The sequence below is a fragment of the Leiobunum rupestre genome, chromosome 1, assembly GCF_980474605.1.
Source record: "Leiobunum rupestre chromosome 1, qqLeiRupe1.1.hap1, whole genome shotgun sequence".
NCBI classification, from domain to species: Eukaryota; Metazoa; Arthropoda; class Arachnida; order Opiliones; family Sclerosomatidae; genus Leiobunum; species Leiobunum rupestre.
The window spans coordinates 97,271,967-97,284,863 of NC_143384.1; the positions used below are offsets into that span (position 1 = coordinate 97,271,967).

The 12,897-nt window shown below is 32.0% G+C and overlaps 2 non-coding genes across 2 annotated transcripts; both read right to left on the minus strand.

The window, feature by feature from the left end:
* Positions 1-8,200: 8,200 nt before the first annotated feature.
* LOC149969073 (small nucleolar RNA U3) lies at positions 8,201-8,424 on the minus strand. The gene has a single exon (XR_016474146.1). It is a non-coding gene; the product is annotated as a small nucleolar RNA U3 (small nucleolar RNA).
* A 1,434-nt stretch (positions 8,425-9,858) lies between these two features.
* On the minus strand, positions 9,859-10,082 carry LOC149969074 (small nucleolar RNA U3). Its single transcript, XR_016474058.1, has one exon. It is a non-coding gene; the product is annotated as a small nucleolar RNA U3 (small nucleolar RNA).
* Positions 10,083-12,897: the final 2,815 nt, after the last annotated feature.

The window sequence follows — 12,897 nt, forward strand, 5'->3', positions numbered from 1 at the left end:
TACTAAAGTTGATCTTTGCTTGATTTTATTAAATTTACTAAAGTTGATCTTTGCTCGATTTTATTAAATTTACTAAGGTTGATCTTTGCTCGATTTTATTAAATTTACTTAGGTTGATCTTTGCTCGATTTTATTAAATTTACTAAAGTTGATCTTTGCTCGATTTTATTAAATTTACTAAAGTTGATCTTTGCTCGATTTTATTAAATTTACTAAGGTTGATCTTTGCTCGATTTTATTAAATTTACTAAAGTTGATCTTTGCTCGATTTTATTAAATTTACTAAGGTTGATCTTTGCTCGATTTTATTAAATTTACTAAAGTTGATCTTTGCTCGATTTTATTAAATTTACTAAAGTTGATCTTTGCTCGATTTTATTAAATTTACTAAATTTGATCTTTGCTCGATTTTATTAAATTTACTAAGGTTGATCTTTGCTCGATTTTATTAAATTTACTAAAGTTGATCTTTGCTCGATTTTATTAAATTTACTAAAGTTGATCTTTGCTCGATTTTATTAAATTTACTAAGGTTGATCTTTGCTCGATTTTATTAAATTTACTAAAGTTGATCTTTGCTCGATTTTATTAAATTTACTAAAGTTGATCTTTGCTCGATTTTATTAAATTTACTAAGGTTGATCTTTGCTCGATTTTATTAAATTTACTAAGGTTGATCTTTGCTCGATTTTATTAAATTTACTAAAGTTGATCTTTGCTTGATTTTATTAAATTTACTAAAGTTGATCTTTGCTCGATTTTATTAAATTTACTAAGGTTGATCTTTGCTCGATTTTATTAAATTTACTTAGGTTGATCTTTGCTCGATTTTATTAAATTTACTAAAGTTGATCTTTGCTCGATTTTATTAAATTTACTAAAGTTGATCTTTGCTCGATTTTATTAAATTTACTAAGGTTGATCTTTGCTCGATTTTATTAAATTTACTAAAGTTGATCTTTGCTCGATTTTATTAAATTTACTAAGGTTGATCTTTGCTCGATTTTATTAAATTTACTAAAGTTGATCTTTGCTCGATTTTATTAAATTTACTAAGGTTGATCTTTGCTCGATTTTATTAAATTTACTAAAGTTGATCTTTGCTCGATTTTATTAAATTTACTAAAGTTGATCTTTGCTCGATTTTATTAAATTTACTAAGGTTGATCTTTGCTCGATTTTATTAAATTTACTAAAGTTGATCTTTGCTCGATTTTATTAAATTTACTAAAGTTGATCTTTGCTCGATTTTATTAAATTTACTAAGGTTGATCTTTGCTCGATTTTATTAAATTTACTAAAGTTGATCTTTGCTCGATTTTATTAAATTTACTAAAGTTGATCTTTGCTCGATTTTATTAAATTTACTAAGGTTGATCTTTGCTCGATTTTATTAAATTTACTAAAGTTGATCTTTGCTCGATTTTATTAAATTTACTAAGGTTGATCTTTGCTCGATTTTATTAAATTTACTGAAGTTGATCTTTGCTCGATTTTATTAAATTTACTAAAGTTGATCTTTGCTCGATTTTATTAAATTTACTAAAGTTGATCTTTGCTCGATTTTATTAAATTTACTAAGGTTGATCTTTGCTCGATTTTATTAAATTTACTAAAGTAATTCTTTGCACGATTTTATGAATATAAATATTCACTGTTCACCTTTCTATGAAGGCGATGTAAACGTATCGAAATGCTTCAAGCTATGAGCAATTTCTGGTTAAAAGACCAGAGAAAATAGAAATTTTCGTCCCAAAATTGTTCAAGATGGCAGCCACTGCTCAAAGTGACAATGGGGTAGAGGTTATAGTACTTCATTAACCTTCTATTCTAAAAACTAGAATGTCAAGTGCAAGCTACCTATATCAATGACGAAATTATTCCAGAAAATTTTCGCCAATCGGAAAAATAAAAAATTGAAACATAAATTAGTTTTTAAGGGTTTTTAATGTTTTTAACTTTTTATCGATATAAAATGTCTAATATCAGTAAGCAGTACTACAAAACATTAATAGTGTTACATTGTTAATCAGTTTAAAGCTAGTCTAGAGGTTTAGTTTTACTTTTAGATTCGAAAAATGAGGTGAAAATGCCGCTTTATTTAAATTTGCAAACAATATATTAGACTTATCATGGAATGAAAACTTTTTTTTATTTTTTTTCGGAAAAATACGAAACATTTTCCAGTAAAATATTCCGACTTACAACTCTAGTTTCATTAAAGAAAATGCTTTTATGGCATACTTATGAGTGATTATGTTACGTATGGTGATAATAACCCGCATCGGATTATAACCCGCACCACCTAAAACCCCAGAAACCCTTTGTAGAAGACTTGAATATAAGGGCAGTCAAGTCATGCTAGCAACCTCGAAATTAACCAGGACCACCAAATTTAAATGATAAATGTTTATGGAAAATTTCCAAATATACTTAATACATAACATATAATTTTTATTTTCTGTTCTTTTTTATATAATTACTTAATTTCATCTCCGCCCGGTCAATGACTAACAACACTATTCGATTATTTTAAATAATACACGTTATATGATAAAGGAGGGAGCTAAAAACCGTTCTCCGATTTAATATCAAACGAAATGGCGAAAAGTTGAACGCGTTGGGGGTGGGAGGGTTAGCGAAAGAGATTTGGCATATAGCTGGAGGAGGAACCATGATTTGTGGCCCACCCGAAATCAAATAATACCAGAAGGTCCCCGTCTTGCCCGACCCCCGCCAGACGCTGTATTTAAGCTTAAAAAACAGCGTCTGCGAAATATCTTTTTCGAACCCCCCTTCCGCAACCCCCGACAGTTTCTTCCGCTTACGTACGGGGAGACCCCTGGTAGCCGGGTAAAGACTCCCTTTTTCTTATCAGTTGGTGTTGCTATCGCGACGTTGCCGCCATCTGTCGCGGAAATAAGGGGGAAAACGAATTTTTGTAATTCGACAAATGTCAGGACGATTGTAATTTCTGTAAATAATTTAATTGACAGGATAGTTTTTTCCCAATATCCCTGACGGACCCCCAATTTCGTCGTAAGAATGATGAGAATATCAGAAAAAAAGAAGGCATGTTTTAGAGTTGTAAGTCGAGCGGGAAATTTTCCGAAAAACAGAAAAAAAGTTTTTCATTCCATGATTAGCCTAATATGGTTCGCAAATTTAGATTTCGCGGCATTTTCACCCCATTTTGTCGAATTCAAAAGTAAAACTAAACCTCTAGACTAGACTACAGTGGCCATTGTCTACTTTCACACTATTTCAAGCTGAACTCTTTAAATTTTGTATTTTAACTTATAAAATTAATATTTAAATGTAGAACAGCCTCTTATTTAGTGACTAAAATAATTTTGACAATTTTAAATTTAAAAGTAATTAAGTTATTACGTTTTAATTCGGACCCCCGGAGCTAAACAAGTTGGGCAAGTGCCCAAACTACCCTTTAGTTAGGACCTTATATCTCGTTAACTATTAATATTAGAATTATCAAAATTATTTTAAGCACTAGAGGAAGGTTCAGCCTAATAAGAAAAATATAATTCAATTATGTAATTGGTAAAACAGAAACGTTCAGCTTGAACGAAAAAGAGGCTTTTACTATATTCATCCCCCTTAAAAAGTAATTTATGTTACAATTTTTTATTTTCCAGATTTGCGGAAAAGTTTCCGGAAGTTACGTAAATTACGTCCCTTCCAATTTTTTGTATGAAAATGTTATACAGAGTAATGATTATGAGTGATAAAATTTTATTCATTGTTTTAATTTATCAGCTATTAGATTGGAAAAACTAACTGATAAATTAAAATATGTAATTCCGACACAATTGTCGGGGTGTGGAATTCGAAAATTCGCAGAAACTTACAAAGGCACATGTTTCAAGTAAATAATATTATTAGTACAGAGATATGATCACTTATATCCAAGATATATAATAATCAGGTAGGCTATTACCTAAGGCACCACTTCAAGCCTAAGTCATCGAGCGACTTTTAAAGCCTTTTAGTTAAGATGGCCGGGTCACAATGCGTAGGAGGGGGGGGGGGGGGTGGTGGCAAGTCACGCTAACTAACAGCTCCCTACACTAACTATTATCGTTAACCTCTACAAGTTTTTGTGGACAGGGGAAACCACAGAACTCAACGCGGAAGGAGTGGTTCCGAGTTTTCGCCCAGTGCCACAAGCTAGGATCATTGAGTTGGGAATATTAATCAAGAGGTCCAATCAAAACGTCGGATTTCAGTATTTCGCGAAACAAGTTTTTAAAAAATAAGAATACTGCCGTCTGCTCCCAAATGGCGAGAAAAATTTATCATTCTAAACGTGGCGCCGTCTATCTCTCAATGGTTCGTTCAAATAAGACGCGTTTTCCGGCAAAATTTTTTTTTTTCCAAAAATAATGGATGGCGCCACGGGTGATATGATAACGTTTTATCGTCATTTTAGAGGAGACGGCACATTTGTAATTTTCAAAAACTTGTTTCGCGGGGAGCAATTTGATTGGATCTCTAGATTAATATTCCCAACTCAATGGCTAGAATCGAACCCGGCTCCTCTTGCCGCGAGGTGAAAGAGCTAACCACTCCTCCACCCCACAGACATATTATATAAATCTGTTAATACGCGTGTTATTTTGTTAATATGCGACACTTAATTAGGTATTTGAACGATGACCATACGCCAAAATGAAACGTATAATAATAAATATAATCGCTGATAGATTATAAGTAGTAGCCTAGCCGTAGGCGTTAGTCGTCTGGCCTGTAATCCTTAACCTCCTCCAGTGTCACCCATCAACGTGTTCCTCTCCCCCATCGGGGGGGGGGTGATTTTCTAATACGGAAATTACATTTTTGCCATATCCGCGCAGACAGTCAGAAATATTTTAACGATTTTAATCTTTCCCTTTGTACGGTTGGCGCGGGTAGCCAACTTGGAATTGGATCCGCTACTGGTTCTGGTAGACCGCGTTAGGTGTTTCGGGAGGGGCTCAGCTCCCTCCGTCGCACCTCCAACCCTCCACGAATTTCATCGGCGTCACCTGTGAATGACAGACGCAGCCAAAGGTAGGCAATTTGGTGATATACCTCGTATTCTGTATGATCTAACCACAAAACCTCCTACAGTTTTGTCTGTCCACTTTAGGTCGGGGGGATATGAACGAAAGGGGGAAGTAGTAGAAATTGTAGAGCCTATACAATCACAACAGCGGCGACAATGCCCCCTCCTTTAATGCCCCCCGAAACAATATAAATTGAGTTTTTACGCTATACCTGTCCGTTGTATTTTTCCTTTGAAATAACCGTTTCTTCGCGAAAATGACAACGATGGGAGTTTTGTTTTGTCGACGTTGTGACGGGGATACCGTTTTTATACACAATCCCTGAAGGATTTGTGGGTACTATGCCCACGTACTGTGTAGCTGATGCCGATGCCACGGCAGCATTGCCAGACGTACGATAATTATCGTACACGCCGATAATTTTCGAACTATTTTTGGGACGTACGATATTTTCTAGTGTTGTTAATTTTTCGGAAAAATAAAATGCGGAAAATGTTTCAGAAACATAAATTACTTTTTATCGAGATAAAATGTCTAATATCAGTAAACATACTACAAAACATTAATAGTGTTACATTGTTTATCAGTTTAAAGCTAATCTAGAGGTTTAGTTTTACTTTTAGATTCGAAAAAATGAGAAGAAAATGCCGCTTTATTTAAATTTGCAAAAACTATTAGACTAATCATGGAATGAAAATTTTCCCACTCACAACACTATTTTCAATAATTTCGATAATTCAGCTTACGTGTGCGATATTTTTTTTTAAACCGGACCGAAAACCAGTTAAAACTGTGATTTCAAATTTAAGTTTTCAATCGGTTGAACTTTAAGCGTTTTTTTTTTGATTTAACAAGTTTAACATTACAGTATTTAACACAAAATTCAGATTTCATCCCAGTTTTCAGGCGTACGATAGTTTATTTCTGAAATCGATAAATTTTGGGCTCTGGTACGATAATTTGAATTTCAGGAACTGGCAACGCTGGTGCCGCCGTATTCCACATAACCAGAAGTAAATGAACCGAAGTTATCAGACTGCTATACCCCCCATGTTGGAGGCGTTTTCCTTATGAAGTTACATTTTTAACTCGAATTTGAATTTTGGCGTGTTTTTATGAAACCATTTTTTATACATAGAAATAGCTATACCCACAATTCCCAAGTGCAATTTATCGCGTCAAAAGATGGGGATGGAAATTAGCTTTTATTCGACTCGATTTTCTCATCATTTTCATAAGGAAAACGCCCTCCAATTCTGAGCGCTATTTCGATAACTTCGGTTCATTTACTTCTGACATAACTCTCCAAGAATTAGGCTTAGAAGCGCCAGGGATATCTCAATCATCCGTCTATGATTATTAGGTTTACATTTCAACAAAGGCTTACGGGAAATAAAAATCATTTAAATAAAAATAGCACTTTTTCCAAATAATGATGGAACAGAAAATATTCAGTATACGCCTTTATTAAAATGCCGATCTACCTTGTAGAATTTGAATTTATATGAAAGACCAATAAGAAACTGCTATAACGATACACGTCGTCTGAAAAGCAGACGATTTTAAACCGAAAACACGAAACTACGCAAGACAGGAAATTCGTCCCCATATAAATTCAAATTTCGCAGGGTGGGTTGACATTTTTACCCATTGAATTGAGAATAATACTGCTAGAATTACAATTACGATTTCGGTTGCCATGGTTACACGGGACCTGTTCTGATAAGACTGTACGAAATTCATCTTTATAATTAGGTGGTAGCGCCATCTATATTTTATGAAGTTGTGGGGTGGCGGAGTGGTTAGCACTTTCGCCTCGCAGCAAGAGGAGACGGGTTCGATCCCAGCTTGTGGCACTGGGTGAAAACTCGGAACAAATCCTTCCGCGTTGAGTTTGCAAGTTCTCTCCCCACTGGGTTAAGGGATTTTCCCCGAGTTCTTCGGTTTCCCCTTCCATAAAAACTTGTATAGGTTAACGGTAATAGTTAGTGTAGGTAGCTGTTGGCTCGCGTGGCTTGCAGGGCTTGCCACCACCCTCCTACGCATTTGTAACCCGGCCACCTGAATTAAAAGGCTTTAAAAGTCGCTCGATGACTTAGGCCTAGGGTGGTGCCTTGGGTATTAGCCTAGCTGATTATTATTATGGCTAAAAATAAATAATTATTAGCTAACTCACCGTAACTTGAGTTAAAAAGGATCGTGTTGACAGAATAAAATTATTTTTAAACTTCACAAAGGTTTGTTTGTTACGATAAATCATACATTTCAATTTCGCATCAGATTCGCGAAAAAATTCAATTGCAATATAGTTGCCACCACTAGAGACAGATGCCGCCACGGTAGAACGATAAAGTTACCAGCTTGAGATTTCATTGTAACAATTTAAATTTTTTTTAATGTTTTCAATTGATCAGCATCAACATCAACAGAAATTTTGTCAGTAAAGATAATAAAATCGGTTGTTTCCTGAAAGCTTTGTATCGATCAAGCTTAAAAGCTTTAAAGCAACGTAGATTATGTATTCGAAACACTATTTATTTTCGGATGATTAAGTATGCCACATAACTAAAATTTGAGTCACGTAATATCCTACGAGTTTCGCCAACAGGTTTTCTTGCGCTTGATTAAATTGATTAATGAATCCATCGAAATTGAAATTTATTTTGTGGGGATATTAAGTTAATTGGTATATAATTCGACCTGCAGTCATAATTTTGATTAAAATTCGGGTGTGAATTTCATCACTACCATTTTCATTAAGGATAGGACTACGCGATAAAATCGTGCCAATTTTTACTTAATTAAATTTAATAAAATCGTGCCAATGTTTGCTTAATTAAAATCAATAAAGTCGAGCAAAGATTTTTAGAGTAAATTTAATAAAGTCGAGCAAAGATTTTTTGAGTAAATTTAATAAGTATTAATCATATATTCTCTTAAAATCTAAGACGTATTATACTAAATTATAAAATAAAATATAAGTTATATTTTAATTATTTATTTTATGGTAAATTTACCCTCTAAATTAATTAATTCAAAACACATTTAATTAATATTTTTATTCAGTAGTCAATCTGTATCGCAAACAGTTAACTTTATTAGCTTGTTAGGATATTACATTTGAATTGAATTAAGAAGCCACTCAGCTTCGATCCTCTCCCTCCGACAATCGATACGAGATCGAAAGTGGAACGATCATCAATGAGATAGACACTCCCCGATAAATCGGGAAATGATCGATCTCCGCTTCCCGCTCAGGAGAGGATCGTGAAGCTCATCCTCGTGGTTGATGGGGCCTCGAATTTGGATGAACAAATTCGAGAAGATCAACTGTAGTAATGATCCCTTGAAGTATGATCTTGATTAAACTTCTTTCGAGATAAGGTAAATAGGAAAAGAGATAACCTCAGACTAACTAAATGACTTTGCGAAAATTCAATTTAAACTATTTGTAAACGAAGATAATTATAATTTTAGCATTCATTAATACTGTCTATAATAGTAACGAGAATCCTTTGAAATTATAAAATAAATAAATGAATAATTACAACCGCCAAAATTGAAATACATAGATTATAAACCTAATCCAAATAGAGTGCATACTAAGATAGTACATACGACTGCCAAATAAAGAAAGATGATAAAGAAACAATCTTATCTATTTCAGAAAACGGTTTTATTCACATTTGTTTTCACCGACATTATGTACACTAAATAAAAATGTCCATAAACTTTTTTTTATTAAATCAACATCTTAAATAAAACTTAACTTAATAAAATAACAAAATAAAATTCTTATTGTTCACAGAAAACCGGTATAATAAATTATAATTATAAAAAGTACAGATATAATAGCTTAAGATTTCTAGAGAATTGAGTAAGACTTCTAAAGAATTGAATAAGACTTCTAAAGAATTGAATAAGACTTCTAAAGAATTGAATAAGACTTCTAAAGAATTGAATAAGACTTCTAAAGAATTGAATAAGACTTCTAAAGAATTGAATAAGACTTCTAAAGAATTGAATAAGACTTGTAAAGAATTGAATAAGACTTCTAAAGAATTGAATAAGACTTGTAAAGAATTGAATAAGACTTCTAAAGAATTGAATAAGGTTTCTAGAGAATTGAATAAGATACGTTGAGAACTAAATTAGATTCTTAGAGAATTGAATAAGATTTCTTTAAAATTGAATAAGATTTCTCGAAAGTTCAATATGATTTCTAGGGAATTGAATAATATTTGTTGTATTTGTTCAACAGCAAACGGAAGTGGGGAGGGTGTACCACTGGACATCTTAACAGAAAAGGGGGCACGGAAATATAAACTATAGAGCTCAAACTCTGATATTTCTATTTACCTTTTAAGATTTTAATGAAAAGTTCATTTCATTTTCGGATGATTACAAACATAATTTAAAAGTTTGAGCAGTTAATTCAATTTTGGTAAAAATAGCTGATTTGTTTGGGGTTGACTAATTTGGATTACTGCCAAAACTAACGAACTTGTTGTCTTCGTATAAAATTAATTTGCCATCTTTCTGCGGGCTTGGTTCGGGCCATAAATTTAAAATTTGAGCTGTTAATATAAATATAGTTTAAATTAACGAAATATTTTAGGTACTCTACAAATCTAACGAGTGATATAGGTTTTCTTGATTAATGAATCTATCAAAATGTATTTCGATTTTATTTTGGTGGTCTCATTAACTTCGTTTCATATGTCTTCGGGCAGTTAAATACCGTCATTTTGGTTAGGTAAAGGATGTAGAGATTTATATTTAGCTATATTTAAAAGCCACTCAGCTTCGATCCTCTCCCTCCGACAATCGATACGAGATCGAAAGTGGAACGATCATCAATGAGAAAGACACTCCCCGATAAATCGGGGAATAATCGATCTCCGCTTCCCGCTCAGGAAAGGATCGTGAAGCTCATCCTCGTGGTTGATGGGACCTCGAATTTGGATGAACAAATTCGAGAAATTCAACTATAGGAATGATCCCTTGAAGTATGATCTTGATTAAACTTCTTTCGAGATAACATAAATCGGAAAAGAGATAACCTTAGACTAACTAAATGACCTTGCCAAAATTCAATTTAATTTATTTTTAAACCAAAATCACGATATTTTATTGTACATTAGTAATTGCTTTAATAATAAGGGGAATCCTTTAAAATTAAATTAAATAATAAATAAATATATAATTATAACCGTTAATATTAAATAATAGATTCTAAATCTAAGAAAATACATACGACTGTTAAGTTCTGTTTATCGATTGGCACCAGCTCTAACAGAATTTAGAATCATACGTTACTTTAAACATCAGTCGTTGTGGGGTTTAACTTAATTTTAATTTAATTTAATTTAGTTTAATTAAATTATTATTTTTTAGTTCATACTCTCTTTAAGCGATTAAAAAACTTTCAGCCAAATATGTTTAAAATTACTGTCTTTTATTAAATTAAATATATTAATAAAATATATGAATAATTATATAATATCATTAAATTATTAACTTTTATAAATACTATCATAAACCTAATGAAAAATGAGTAAATTTTTAGGTTAGTTTAAATTATGAGAAAGGTGAGGGAGAATATTTATTCTTTATTTAAATTAATAAATCTAGTACTTATTTTTCTCAGTTGTGATAGTATGATTAGTTTTTATAAATAATTAGGCTTAGTATTTACATATATTTAATACTTTTAAGGTTTGCGGTGCTAATATAATTGAGGTGGTTTTACAGCCAATTTTTTTGAGGTACGTAAAAGGTTAGTTTTCTAAAACAATGAAAAATAGTTATTTTCAATGTAATTTCATAATTTTGAGCTTTTTATGGGAAATTATTGATGATAGGGCAGAATATTTGTTACATAGTTTAGTATATCGAATGTCTTTCTAATTGTTACTACTTTTGTAGACAAGAGTCGAAAAAGTTGATTTTTAGCTTTAGGTAATTTTGTGAACGACCCCAAAGACTCATTTGGTAATAATAATAATTATTATTATTATTATTATTACTATTATTATTATTATTATTATTATTATTATTATAAAATACAATGTCTTAATTTTTAATTTCACATTAAAATGTTAAATAGTAAAAATTACTTTGGATTGCTAGAGCTTTTCTGAGCAATGAAATTGGGATTGGATGTTTAAACCCGTGAAATGACTCGAAGGGTGGGTTTGAATAAGTTTAACTCTAACCTTTGAATTTTTAAGAATTTCTAAAAGTGATCAATTCCAATCGAAAATTCATGCTGAAGTTTCAAACTTTAATTAAATCTACATAAATAATTTTAACGCAAATATTTCGAGTTAAATATTTTTTCGAATTATATCTAGACAAAACGCTCCTAATCCCCCGATGGCTATCTTCTTCCTGTACACTGGTGTTGCGCGTGTGAAACACTTCTACAGGCGCTAGTAGGGCAAAATTAGACCTAATTTAAAGCAATTTTAAGGTTTAAGAATTTCAACAATAACTGTCAGCATCTTGAAACACAATCCGTAAGGTCGTAAATAACCCTGAAAACGAGTAAAAAAAGAAAAGAAGTAAGTGGAGGTGTTCTTTTTGACGGCGCGCACAATATCTAGGTAGCGCGTTTATGTTTTACGACGCGCTGGAATACTGGCCGGCCGATTTGCGACCACCGAGAAAGTCCCCGATAGCTACGCCACCTGGTGTTGACATCACTAACTAACCCATAAATACTACAGCCACCGTCTAACCTACCATCTGTATTTTTACCGTTATATTTTGTGTAGCTTTTTTTTTCTTACCTTATAACTCTGCTTTGACCTTTGGCTTCCTTCGTGACCTCTATATTGTGGTTAGTGTAAGTATTATTGTGTAATAGAGATATTTTAATTAATATATACATTGTCATAAAATACATATATAATATTACATAATGAATTTGGTGTGTACATACATATGTCTAATTAATATACACATTAATAATTAATTAATTGACTTTTCAAAATATTAATTTCGATTAAACGATAAAGAAAGGTACAAAAGTTTCCTTTTTATTGCAAAATTAAGTAAAACTATCCCAAAATTTCATATAATTATTACAGTTGTTGATTATCTTCGAGATTGATAAAATACATCCATAGAAATCAGAGCAGCGGACATATTTTGGACATATCTTAACTTTTAATTATTTCCTCAGATCTCCTACAAATTTGTATGAAAAATGTATGAATGTGGATAGATTGCACACGAATCCCGTTTGAAAAAAGTCTTTTTGCAAAAGTTACAAAAACGAGATGTTGCCATATCATTTTCGAAGTTCAATTACGAAAACCTATCTAAAAATACCTAATTTATAGCAAATATAACTTGCTATAAATATTTTGGGATTTAATAGTCAGATAAATTTCTGAATAGCTAAGCTACAAAGCTACGATTAGCTTTACTTGCTGATTTACTAAATTATCAATGTGATTGTTGATCTAAATTTGTCAACTGAAAATGTGTAAGTAATTGTTAAAACAATTTTGAACTTTGAAAGTTAGAACGTTCTAACTATTTTGCTTAATTACTAACTTTTTGAAAAGGAAATTTCAAATTGTGAAATGATTACTGTGACTGCATGAACTAAATTTCTGAACTGACAAAGAGACGACCCGAGGTGTAACACACCGATTTTGTTCAAACGCGGCGGTTTGCTAGACCTTCGTGTAACTCAAAAAACCCTAAAGGGCAATGTCTCCATAGGCAACCGTTTTGCCATGGCAACCAAAAATGTTTTTGAGAACCCAATATAGATATTTTCCCATTGAAAATAACATGGGAATCTGACCAATTTTAAGGG